The sequence below is a fragment of the Helianthus annuus genome, chromosome 4 (assembly GCF_002127325.2).
Source record: "Helianthus annuus cultivar XRQ/B chromosome 4, HanXRQr2.0-SUNRISE, whole genome shotgun sequence".
Taxonomy (NCBI): Eukaryota; Viridiplantae; Streptophyta; class Magnoliopsida; order Asterales; family Asteraceae; genus Helianthus; species Helianthus annuus.
In genome coordinates, this window is record NC_035436.2 from 85,215,033 (window position 1) to 85,228,145 (window position 13,113).

General features: G+C 41.8%; 2 long non-coding RNA genes across 2 annotated transcripts; both read right to left on the bottom strand.

Moving 5' to 3' along the window:
- Window positions 1-2,088: 2,088 nt before the first annotated feature.
- LOC110940483 lies at window positions 2,089-3,832 on the bottom strand. The gene is made up of 3 exons (XR_002593218.2): window positions 3,682-3,832; window positions 3,103-3,169; window positions 2,089-2,309 (listed from the first exon to the last, which is right to left on the bottom strand). It is a non-coding gene; the product is annotated as an uncharacterized LOC110940483 (long non-coding RNA).
- A 5,107-nt stretch (window positions 3,833-8,939) lies between these two features.
- LOC118491339 lies at window positions 8,940-10,652 on the bottom strand. Its single transcript, XR_004891311.1, has 3 exons — window positions 10,502-10,652; window positions 9,923-9,989; window positions 8,940-9,129 (listed from the first exon to the last, which is right to left on the bottom strand). It is a non-coding gene; the product is annotated as an uncharacterized LOC118491339 (long non-coding RNA).
- Between the last annotated feature and the right edge of the window lie 2,461 nt (window positions 10,653-13,113).

Consider the following 13,113-nt stretch of genomic DNA (forward strand, 5'->3'; position numbering starts at 1 on the left):
CATGTCTAGCCGCGAGCCAAAAGCCTTGTGCATTGCTTGCCATAGTTCTGACGTGAATCGTGCATCGCGATCCGAAATGATAGAGATGGGCACTCCGTGCCTCGAGACCACTTCTTTCAAGTAGATGTCTGCTAATGTGGAAAACTTGTCTGTTTCTTTGATTGCCAAGAAGTGAGCAGACTTGGTAAGTCGATCCACGATCACCCAAATAGTATCATTCCCATGCTGAGATCTAGGTAGGCTTGTAACAAAATCCATGGAAATTTCCTCCCATTTCCACTGTGGTATCTTTGGTTGCTGAAGTAAGCCCGCTGGTTTCTGATACTCTGCCTTGACTTTTGCACAGGTCAAGCACTTGCTGACATAGGTAGCGATGTGGGCCTTCATGCTAGGCCACCAATACGTAGTTCTGATGTCGTGGTACATTTTATCCGACCCTGGATGTACCGAGTAGCGAGACTGGTGCGCTTCATCCATGACAAGTTCTCGTAAACCGCCGTATAGTGGGACCCAAATACGTCCTGTTACATAGTAGGCGCCGTCTTCCTTCTGTTCTAATCGTTGCCTTGAGCCGCGTAAGGCTTCAGCCTTTACGTTTTCTATTTTCAAAGCTTCTACCTGAGCGTCTCGTATCTGTGCAGGAAGATTAGACTGAATAGTAAGCTGCAAGGCTCGTACACGCCTAGGTAAAGTATCCTTTCGACTGAGTGCGTCAGCCACAACATTGGCCTTGCCTGGATGGTACTTGATGGCGCATTCGTAATCATTAAGTAACTCGACCCATCGTCGTTGACGCATGTTCAATTCCTTCTGCTTGAAAATATGCTCGAGACTCCTGTGATCGGTGTAAATAGTGCACTTGGTACCGTACAGGTAGTGTCGCCATATCTTAAGCGCAAAAACAACAGCTCCCAGCTCTAAATCGTGCGTTGTGTAGTTTCGTTCATGAACTTTGAGTTGCCGCGAAGCGTAGGCAATAACTTTATCACGCTGCATCAATACACAACCAAGCCCCTGTATCGATGCGTCACAATAGACCACAAAATCATCCGTGCCTTCTGGCAACGAGAGAATAGGCGCGCTGCAAAGCCTATCCTTTAAATACAGAAAAGCGGTTTCCTGGGAGTCTCCCCAACGGTAGGTGACACCCTTCTGTGTCAGCATTGTAAGCGGCTGTGCGATCTTTGAGAAGTCTTTAATGAATCGTCTGTAGTACCCCGCCAAACCCAAGAATTGACGTATTTCCGTTGGTGTACGCGGTGCAGGCCAGTTCCTGATCGAATCTACCTTGGATGGATCAACATGAATCCCATCCCTGTTCACCACATGGCCTAAGAAATGGACTTCACGAAGCCAGAAGTCGCATTTTGAAAACTTGGCGTACAGTTGTTCTTTTCGAAGCAGTTCCAAGATAAGGCGTAAATGCTGCTCGTATTCCTCCTGACTCTTGGAGTAGATCAGGATATCGTCGATGAAGACAATGACGAACTTGTCTAGATAGGGTTTGCATACCCAGTTCATAAGATCCATGAAAACTGCAGGCGCGTTCGTTAGCCCGAATGGCATGACTAGAAACTCATAGTGACCGTAGCGAGTTCTGAATGCTGTCTTGGAGACGTCCTCAACCCGGACTCTCAGCTGATGGTAACCAAACCTTAGATCAATCTTGGAGTAGTAACTCGACCCTTGCAACTGGTCGAATAAGTCGTCAATACGAGGAAGAGGATAGCGGTTCTTCACTGTGACCTTGTTCAATTCGCGGTAGTCTATGCACATTCTGAAAGTGCCATCCTTCTTTTTCACAAATAGTACTGGAGCTCCCCAAGGAGAAGAGCTTGGACGAATGAAGCCCTTATCCAAGAGCTCTTGTAGTTGCTTAGACAGTTCTTCCAGTTCAGTTGGAGCTAAACGATACGGTGCGCGAGCTATAGGGGCTGCTCCTGGAGCTAGCTCGACTTGAAACTCGACCTGACGATGAGGCGGTAGACCAGGTAAATCTTCAGGAAACACTTGAGGAAATTCGCGTACAACTAGAATATTGTAAGACCCAGTTTATATTACCAGATTTAACAACCTAAAAACCATGCATTTAACGCCAAAATGACGACTTAACAAAAACTTCCATCGTTTAAACCCAAAACTAACACAACATACATGTATTGTTGTTACAAACCACATTCAAGACGGTAACTACCATTAGTTTACATAGTTTTTAAAACAAAAGTTTGGATGCGGAAGCGTTCTAAAAATGTGTGTGTTCGGTTCGACTCGCTTGCTTGATCTTCATCCTTTACTTGGGTACCTGAGAACTAACATTTTAAACAAGCATTAGTACTATCACTCTTGGAAATTTACGTATTCGAATCAGGTCCGAACACTGGTTCGAGAAAATGATCAAAACAAATTTTATCAAACAGGGCTCCACCGTAATTTACGGTGTCACCGTAAATTACGGTGGCTTCTGGACATTTGGGGCCTACCGTAACTCAGTAGGAATCCACCGTAAAAGAATTGCAGGCCACCGTAAATTACGGTACCACCGTAATTTACGGTAGACCCTGCACATAACTCCCTTGTTTAAAACGCAGTTTTCTTGCTGATTCATTATGAGTCGAAACAACATAATTTCGCATAATTCGCTAAACGGCTGGGATAATACTTCATACTTGTGTTTTGTTTATAACATTACTAAACTCTTTCTTGATCGAGCTTGTTACGGGAACTATCTTACACGCTAAATTACAAGACTTCTAGTTAATTGTTTGTTCTATTATCATGCATCCAATTCAAACCTTAACTCCTATAATAAGGACAAGGCTTTTAAATTTGTCTATGGTGTTCGCTACACGGCCTACACCTCATGTAATATTCGCACAATATAATAAAGTCATGCTTCGTGTTTATTTCCAAAACTTGTTTGACCCGTTTAGGTGCTGAAATTAAACACCTTACGGATGCTCAATTTCATGTTTATAACTTGTTTAAGGCAATAGCCAAATTCATGACATAATGGAAATTCTTGGTCCTCATGCTTTCTTTCCTTTTAAGCAACGCATAAGGCTAATAATATGTATAATGTAATGAAACGATAAAATTTCATACCTTTAGAGCGCGCCTTTTCCTCGTGAATCCCCTCCGGCTTGCCCGCTAGAGGAACCGGACTCTTTGCCTAGAAAATCCAGTTTTTAACATGTTTAGAATCATTTTCATGACCATTTCCACATCAATTATGGACCATTATCAAATCTGCGTTTTTATCCAAATTTCACATTTAATCCTCACTTAGGCATTTTAACAAACACCTAGTGGGTCAGATTTTTCTACATTCAAAAACAAGTTCGTGACTTGCGATTCAACATCTAATTTCACTATAATAGTAATTTTTGCATGCATCTTGACATCATCTTTTCAGAACCTATTTCCAAATTTTCAGATTATGCAAAACAAGAGTTATAATTTCAGCGTTAAACAAGCTTCTTAAAGTTCTCTAATCACCTACAATGGTGATTATGTAACCCTAAAATTATCATACAAGGTTATGTCTAGAAATCATCTAGGGTTTGATCCTAATCCTCATACCCCTTCTAATTTCAGCCATGCATCAACAATCAAGCTGAATTTCTCATGTTTCACAATTAACCTAGAATTTGTGATGTAACAAAATTACTGAATTTCACATACCTTTTGATCCTTACAACGAGGTGTTTACTAATATGTGATTAGAGCTCGATTTGGAACTGATTTGGGGCTTCAATTGAAGAGATTTTGCTTGAGTTAGGGTTTGGAAATGGGGATGTCGCCCCCTGCTTGTTTCTTGATCGACCAGACTCCCAATTTGGGAGGTTTGGTTTATTTTGTTACTATTAGTAACATAACTTTGAGTTTTGACAAGTTTAGTCCCTTTAACTATGATTTTTCTTTAGTTTTAATTATTTTAACCATAACATGCATTAATTCAAGACTTTGAATTTAACTAGGTTAAATTCCTAGTTAGTAAACTCTTGTTTATCTATTCTTTGAACTTTATAATATACGGGTTTATGTTTTTGGGGTGTTACAAGTCCACCCCCCCTTAAAAAGGGTTTCGTCCCCGAAACCGAATTACGTACCAAATAATGTAGGGTAGAGACGCCGCATCTCCTCTTCGGGTTCCCAAGTAGTGTCTGACCCTTTTCTGTGGTCCCATTTGACCTTGACTTGATTTATCACTTTGTTCCTCAAGCTTTTCTCTTTACGATCTAAAATCGCAATCGGTTTTACTGCATAGTTGAGACTGTTATCTACCTCGATATCATCGTAGTGGACATGAGCGGTCTCGTCGGCCAAACATTTTCGGAGATGTGATACGTGGAATGTGTTATGAATCCCACTCAACTCTTCGGGTAATTCAAGTCGATAAGCTACCTTACCAACCCGTTCAATGATTCTAAATGGCCCAATGAATCTCGGGCTTAACTTTCCCCTTTTTCTGAATCTAATAATACCCTTCCATGGGGAAACCTTTAGCATGACCATATCGCCAACCTGAAACTCAATTGGCCTATTTCTTTTATCTGCGTATGCCTTTTGCCGGTCTTGAGCCGCTTTCAAGTGTGTCCGAACTATGTCGATTTTCGCATTTGTAGCTCGGATTATATCAGTTGGCGCTAGCCCTCGCGGACCCACTTCTCCCCAACATACCGGAGTCCGACACTTTCTGCCATATAATAGCTCATACGGGGCCATTTTAATGCTCGCGTGATAGCTATTGTTAAATGCGAATTCGACCAAGGGTAAATGGACATCCCAACTACCCCCAAAGTCAATAATGCAAGCCCGCAGCATATCACCCAATGTTTGTATTGTTCTTTCGCTCTGCCCATCCGTTTGTGGATGATAAGCAGTGCTAAGGAACAATTTAGTTCCCATCTGTTCTTGGAATTCACGCCAGAATTTCGAAGTAAACCAGGTTTCTCTGTCTGAGACAATGGATATCGGTACCCCATGCCTTGCTATGATTTCATTGGTGTAAACCTCCGACATTTTCTCAGATGTATAAGTCTCACGAATGGGAATAAAGTGAGCGCTTTTGGTTAACCTATCCACGACTACCCAAATAGCATCAAAACCACGACTTGTTTTAGGCAGTTTGGTCAATAGGTCCATCGTGATTTGCTCCCATTTCCAAACCGGAATTTCTAACGGTTGGAGTTTACCATACGGCTTTTGATGTTCCGCCTTGACTTGTAGGCATGTCAAACACTTTTCCACGTATTTCACAGTGTCCCGCTTCATTCCGGGCCACCAATAGTTTTGCTTTAAGTCATGATACATTTTGGTCGCTCCCGGGTGAATAGAATAACGGGATTTATGAGCTTCATTAAGTAAAAGCTTCTTAACCGCACATGTGTTAGGAACCCAGATTCTATTAAAACGAGTTTTTAGGCCGTGACTGTCCACCTCAAGGTCCTTAACTTGGCCGATAATTCTTTCCTTTTTCCAGTTTTCCGCCTTTACAGCTTCATTCTGTGCTTCTCGAATTCGTTCTAGTAAACTTGAAGTCACAACCAGTTGCATTGATCGTACCCGTATCGGGGTATAATCTGTTTTGCGACTCAGCGCATCGGCAACTACATTGGCCTTACCGGGGTGGTAATGTATTTCGCAATCAAAGTCCTTGACGGTTTCTAACCACCGCCTTTGCCGCATGTTTAATTCCTTCTGGTCGAAGAAATATTTCAAGCTTTTATGGTCGGTAAAGATTGTAAACTTTACTCCGTACAAGTAATGTCTCCATATCTTTAAGGCAAACACCACCGCTGCCAATTCTAAGTCGTGAACCGGATATTTATTTTCATGAATCTTCAATTGCCTCGAGGCGTAGGCGATGACCTTGCCTCGTTGCATTAACACGCATCCGAGCCCCAATTGAGAAGCGTCCGAGTAAACCACCATGTCTTCGGTCCCTTCCGGTAATGTCAGTACCGGAGCGTGGGTCAATTTCTCCTTGAGTGTTTGGAAAGCTTCTTCTTGCTTAATGCCCCACACGAACTTTTCCTCCTTACGAGTTAATTTGGTCAATGGTAAGGCAATTTTGGAGAAATCCTGTATAAATCTCCGATAATATCCTGCAAGCCCTAAAAAGCTTCGGATTTCCGAGGGATTTCTTGGAGGGCTCCATTTCGACACAGCTTCTATCTTGGACGGGTCTACTAGTACTCCATCAGCACTAATAAGATGCCCAAGAAACTGTACCTCCCGTAGCCAGAAGGCACACTTCGTGAATTTTGCATACAACTTCTCTCGTCCGAGGGTGTTTAATATTTCTCGCAAATGACACACGTGTTCGGCTTCGCTCTTTGAATATATCAAAATGTCGTCGATAAATACAATTACCGACTTATCTAGCATGGGTTTACAAACCCGGTTCATGAGGTCCATGAAAGCCGCGGGCGCATTGGTCAATCCGAAAGGCATTACGAGGAATTCATAATGCCCGTACCTCGTACGGAAAGCCGTCTTGGGTACGTCCTCCTCCTTGACTTTCAATTGGTGATAACCGGATCGGAGATCAATTTTGGAAAACCAACTTGCTCCTTGTAGTTGGTCAAATAAATCATCAATTCTTGGGAGCGGGTATCGATTCTTCACCGTGAGTTTGTTTAACTCTCGGTAATCGATACACATGCGCATACTGCCGTCCTTCTTCTTCACGAATAAGACTGGTGCGCCCCACGGAGACACACTCGGTCGGATAAACCCCTTGTCAAGAAATTCCTGAATTTGAGACATCAATTCTTGTAACTCCGACGGTGCAAGCCGGTATGGCGCCTTAGCCACGGGTTTTGCGCCCGGAATCAATTCGATTCCGAACTCTACCTCCCGTTCTGGCGGTATCCCCGGTAGTTCTTCCGGGAACACGTCTTCATAATCTCGCACGACTGGTACATCCCCAATTTTGAGGAGTTCTTTTTCCGTTTCGCTTGCATATACCATAAAGGCCTTGCATCCATGTTTCATGAGCTTATGAGCTTTTAGCATTGTGCATATCACTGGGTTACCTCCTTTTTCTCCATATATCGTAACTTGTTTTCCGCTAGGAGACGTTAGCTTTATTTCCTTTCGGAAACAAACCACCTTTGCGTGGTAACAGGATAGCCAATCCATTCCCACTACCACTTGAAATTCTCCCATCGACATCGGGATCAAGTCTATTGTGTATTCCTCGTCATCAATATTCATCGTGCAGTTTTCACATACGTCACAGACAATAAAGCTTTTATTATTACCTATCTCTACCTCTAAAGGCATAGGTAATTTCGTTAGAACAAATGAAGGGTGTCGAATAAACCCATATGAAACAAAGGATTTATTCGCACCAGTATCAAATAACACACGTGCGGGAATTGAATTTATAGTGAATGTACCTGAGACCACGTCAGGTTCGACCTTTGCTTCAGCAACGGTCAATTGAAAAGATCTTGCTTTGGCTTTTGTGGCTTCACCTTTTGAGTCTTGCCCTTCTTTCTTTCCTGCCAATTCTGGGCACTCCGATCTTTTGTGACCCGTTCGGTAACAGTTGTAACAAACGATCACTTTTTCCGGGCATGATATAGCCATATGTCCCGTTTTTCGACATATAGGACAAGGCTTATCTTTGAAGCGACATTCACCCTTATGATTCTTGCCGCAGATTTTGCAACTTGGTGTACCGCCCTTTGCATCTGATTTCTTCGTCGTTTCATTCGTTCTTGCTTTCTTGGTAGGGCTTGGATTTATATCCTGTGCCCTTCGTTCACCCCGCTCTATACTCTTTTTCAACTCAATCTCCCTTTCCCGAGCAGCATTGACAATCTCGGTAAGGGTCTCATACTTTGAAGGGGTTATGAACTCCCTATATTCTGCGCTCAGCATGTTATGGTAGTAATAAACTTTTTGCTCTTCGTTCGTTATCAGATCGTCACAGAACTTCATTTTGTCCATAAACATCCCCGTGATCTTGTCTATGGATTCACCCTTGTGTCTGAGTTGCATGAACTCTTCCTTGATCTTGTTTATAACCGCTTTGGGGCTATGGTGTTTAAGAAACGGCGTCTTAAACTCCTCCCACGTCATGGCCTTGGCCGCTTCGTTTCCAATCTCCTTCTTTTTATTATCCCACCAGTCCTTCGCTTGACCTCTTAACTGACCCGTACCATAAGCTACGTAGTCATTCTCATCACAATGGGTTCTCTCGAATACTCCCTCGATATCGCCTATCCATCGCTGACACACGATTGGATCAACCTCCCCATTATATATAGGTGGTTTATAAGCTATGAATTCCTTGTATGAACAAGGTTTTCGTTCCCCAGATTTTTCCTTTGCTAGATTTGAATTATCTTCTAGCTTCTTGATTCTCTCTTCTACCACTGATAAAACCGTATTTTGGATTTTATCAATGACGTTTGACAAACTGTTTTCGATCGCCTTTCCAACCTCTTCGGCAATCACTATTCTCATTTGTTCGGTGACTCTTGGCACCGCATCACCATCACCTCCGCTTGCCATCTTTGATACTGAAATGTTTACATACATTGTTAAACATTTCATTTGTAATACATGTTTTACTTGTTTTGACTTGATCAAGTTCGTAACTTGACTCAATCATTCTTGTTTCATGCCTTTCTTGTGTTTGAGTGTGCTTACACACTCTTGATTCTATTATTCTTGTTTCATGCTTTTCTTGTGTTTGAGTGTGTTTACACACTCTTTTCCATGCATATTTGTTCGTGAATTATTTCTATACTCCTTGAATTTTACTTAAGCAATTACTCTTACCGGATGTTGATCAAACTTGAACCGAACACTTATTGGCAACCTTAAGCTCTGATACCAACTTGTAAGACCCAGTTTATATTACCAGATTTAACAACCTAAAAACCATGCATTTAACGCCAAAATGACGACTTAACAAAAACTTTCATCGTTTAAACCCAAAACTAACACAACATACATGTATTGTTGTTACAAACCACATTCAAGACGGTAACTACCATTAGTTTACATAGTTTTTAAAACAAAAGTTTGGATGCGGAAGCGTTCTAAAAATGTGTGTGTTCGGTTCGACTCGCTTGCTTGATCTTCATCCTTTACTTGGGTACCTGAGAACTAACATTTTAAACAAGCATTAGTACTATCACTCTTGGAAATTTACGTATTCGAATCAGGTCCGAACACTGGTTCGAGAAAATGATCAAAACAAATTTTATCAAACAGGGCTCCACCGTAATTTACGGTGTCACCGTAAATTACGGTGGCTTCTGGACATTTGGGGCCTACCGTAACTCAGTAGGAATCCACCGTAAAAGAATTGCAGGCCACCGTAAATTACGGTACCACCGTAATTTACGGTAGACCCTGCACATAACTCCCTTGTTTAAAACGCAGTTTTCTTGCTGATTCATTATGAGTCGAAACAGCATAATTTCGCATAATTCGCTAAACGGCTGGGATAATACTTCATAGTTGTGTTTTGTTTATAACATTACTCAACTATTTCTTGATCGAGCTTGTTACGGGAACTATCTTACACGCTAAATTACAAGACTTCTAGTTAATTGTTTGTTCTATTATCATGCATCCAATTCAAACCTTAACTCCTATAATAAGGACAAGGCTTTTAAATTTGTCTATGGTGTTCGCTACACGGCCTACACCTCATGTAATATTCGCACAATATAATAAAGTCATGCTTCGTGTTTATTTCCAAAACTTGTTTGACCCGTTTAGGTGCTGAAATTAAACACCTTACGGATGCTCAATTTCATGTTTATAACTTGTTTAAGGCAATAGCCAAATTCATGACATAATGGAAATTCTTGGTCCTCATGCTTTCTTTCCTTTTAAGCAACGCATAAGGCTAATAATATGTATAATGTAATGAAACGATAAAATTTCATACCTTTAGAGCGCGCCTTTTCCTTGTGAATCCCCTCCGGCTTGCCCGCTAGAGGAACCGGACTCTTTGCCTAGAAAATCCAGTTTTTAACATGTTTAGAATCATTTTCATGACCATTTCCACATCAATTATGGACCATTATCAAATCTGCGTTTTTATCCAAATTTCACATTTAATCCTCACTTAGGCATTTTAACAAACACCTAGTGGGTCAGATTTTTCTACATTCAAAAACAAGTTCGTGACTTGCGATTCAACATCTAATTTCACTATAATAGTAATTTTTGCATGCATCTTGACATCATCTTTTTAGAACCTATTTCCAAATTTTCAGATTATGCAAAACAAGAGTTATAATTTCAGCATTAAACAAGCTTCTTAAAGTTCTCTAATCACCTACAATGGTGATTATGTAACCCTAAAATTATCATACAAGGTTATGTCTAGAAATCATCTAGGGTTTGATCCTAATCCTCATACCCCTTCTAATTTCAGCCATGCATCAACAATCAAGCTAAATTTCTCATGTTTCACAATTAACCTAGAATTTGTGATGTAACAAAATTACTGAATTTCACATACCTTTTGATCCTTACAACGAGGTGTTTACTAATATGTGATTAGAGCTCGATTTGGAACTGATTTGGGGCTTCAATTGAAGAGATTTTGCTTGAGTTAGGGTTTGGAAATGGGGATGTCGCCCCCTGCTTGTTTCTTGATCGACCAGACTCCCAATTTGGGAGGTTTGGTTTATTTTGTTACTATTAGTAACATAACTTTGAGTTTTGACAAGTTTAGTCCCTTTAACTATGATTTTTCTTTAGTTTTAATTATTTTAACCATAACATGCATTAATTCAAGACTTTGAATTTAACTAGGTTAAATTCCTAGTTAGTAAACTCTTGTTTATTTATTCTTTGAACTTTATAATATACGGGTTTATGTTTTTGGGGTGTGACAAATATCCTCTATTCTTTTCTCCTTTGTCGATGCATCAGTAACAAGTGCCAAAATGGCAGTATGACCCTTTCGTAAGCATTTCTGAGCCTTCAGGAAAGAGATGATGCCAACCACAGCACCACTCTTGTCGCCTTGAACTTCAAGAGGTTCCTGACCAGAACGAGGAATACGAATGATCTTCTCCTTACATAAGATCTCTGCTTGCTGCTTGGATAACCAATCCATGACGATGATGATGTCGAAACTACCCAGAACTATAGGAATAAGATCGATGGAGAAAGTCTGACCAGCGAGGATAAGATTACAACCTTGAACTATATGTGTGGCCTCTAGACTTTTACCATTAGCTAACTCTACGACATGCTTGGTGTTTAAGGGAGTTGGTGCACGTTTTAACATTTGGCTAACATTCAAAGACACATAACTTGTATCCGCACACGAATCAAACAATACAGTAACATAAATATCGTCGAGAAGAAACTTACCCATAACCACATTGGGATCATTCCTTGCGTCACCTCGACCCAGCACAAAAGCATGACCCCTAGCTTCATTGACGTTGTTGTTCCCACCGTTGTTGTTACCATTGCCTTGGTTGTTGTTATTGTTGCGATTCTGGTTCTGGTTCAACTGGGGGCAATCACGCTTGAAATGACCTTCAGCCCCACACTGAAAACATCCCCTGTTGCCCCGCTGTTGCTGCTGCTGATGCTGGTTGTGTGGAGCTGGTGGTGGGTGTTGCTGATTCTGATTTGCAGGTCGCGAACTCCTGCAGTCTTTAGCTTCATGCCCTATCTTGAGACATCTCTGACAACGCTCTTTACGACACCGTCCACTGTGGTGTCTGTTGCACCTGTTACACAATGGGTGAATTCCGCGATATCCACCCTGCCCCTGACTGCCTGATGATTGCTGACCAAGGATTCTGGTAGTCATTTGTCTTACGCTGCTGTGCTTGAGACTGAACAGAAACTGATCCCCTGCTGGAATCCCCATCCCATTTTCTCTTGTTGTCACTATGAGTAGCAGAAGTAGTAACAGCAGTAGTGGTAGCACTGATACGTTTTTGCAGCTTGTTCTGTTCCACTGCCTGATCCGTAATACGATGAGCAAGGCGCTGAATAGCCTGAATATTATCAAGATTAGCCGATGTCACATGGCTCTAAATCTCTGGCGCTAATCCCTTGAGGTACAACTCAATACGCTTAGTTGGAGGGTCCACCATAGTTGGACACAACACAGCCAGCTCGTTCGACCGTTTAGTATAAGCTTCGATTTCTGACCCAGTCATTTTCAGATGGTAGAACTCATCTTCCAACTTGTGAATGTCTTCCCGTGTGCAGTATTCACGTTTAATCAGTTCCTTGAAATCATTCCAAGGGGTGGCGTTAGCAGCTGCCAACCCTAAGATCTGCACTTGCGCGTTCCACCAAGTTAACGCGATTCCTTCCAAAGTACCGGTGGCGTACTTGACCCTGCGAGCCTCAGGGCATTCACACATCTCGAACACAGACTCGAGCTTTTCAAACCAGTGGGGGAGTCCAACCGCCCCCTCCGTGCCACTGGATGAGCTTGGACGACAGTCCATGAAGTTCTTGAAAGTACATACAGGTTGCTGAACATGTTGACCTAATGTGTAAGAACAGAATGAGGTTAAACATAAGAGTTGGTTTAGGAACGTAGGATCTAAAGATCCTAGGATGAGTTACGACTGCAGGGTATACCTCCTGCGTTTGCAGCTGCAAGTGCCGCAGCAACTTGTTCATTGATAAGAGCCGTCAACTGGGCTTGAGTCATGTTAATGCGTCCAGCCATTGTTCTTCATAGTAAAAGTAGTGCAAGTGAGAATGGTTCGCGAGTAGTGCGATGATAGAAGAGTGTAAGCACACAAGTGTTCTCAAGCAATAACAAATAGTGAGCAAGGTAATTTAAGCATACTACGAGCAAAGTTCTATGCAATTCTAGCATGTAGGCAATAAACATAAACCTTATTACCTAGGATGTTGAGTCTTGCACGTGGAGCGAAGCGTCGTTGTGGATCGTTGAGAGCACTGTTCTGGTTATAGTCTGGTTTTAATAAAAACGTTTTCCCCATATTAAAACCAAGTTCTCTATAACCAATGGCTCTGATACCAATCTGTCACACCCCCAAAATCCACACGCGGAGTATCACCGCTTGGGAGCGTGACATGACCAGGATCAAGCCACCAATCATATTGCACATGTAATTAATA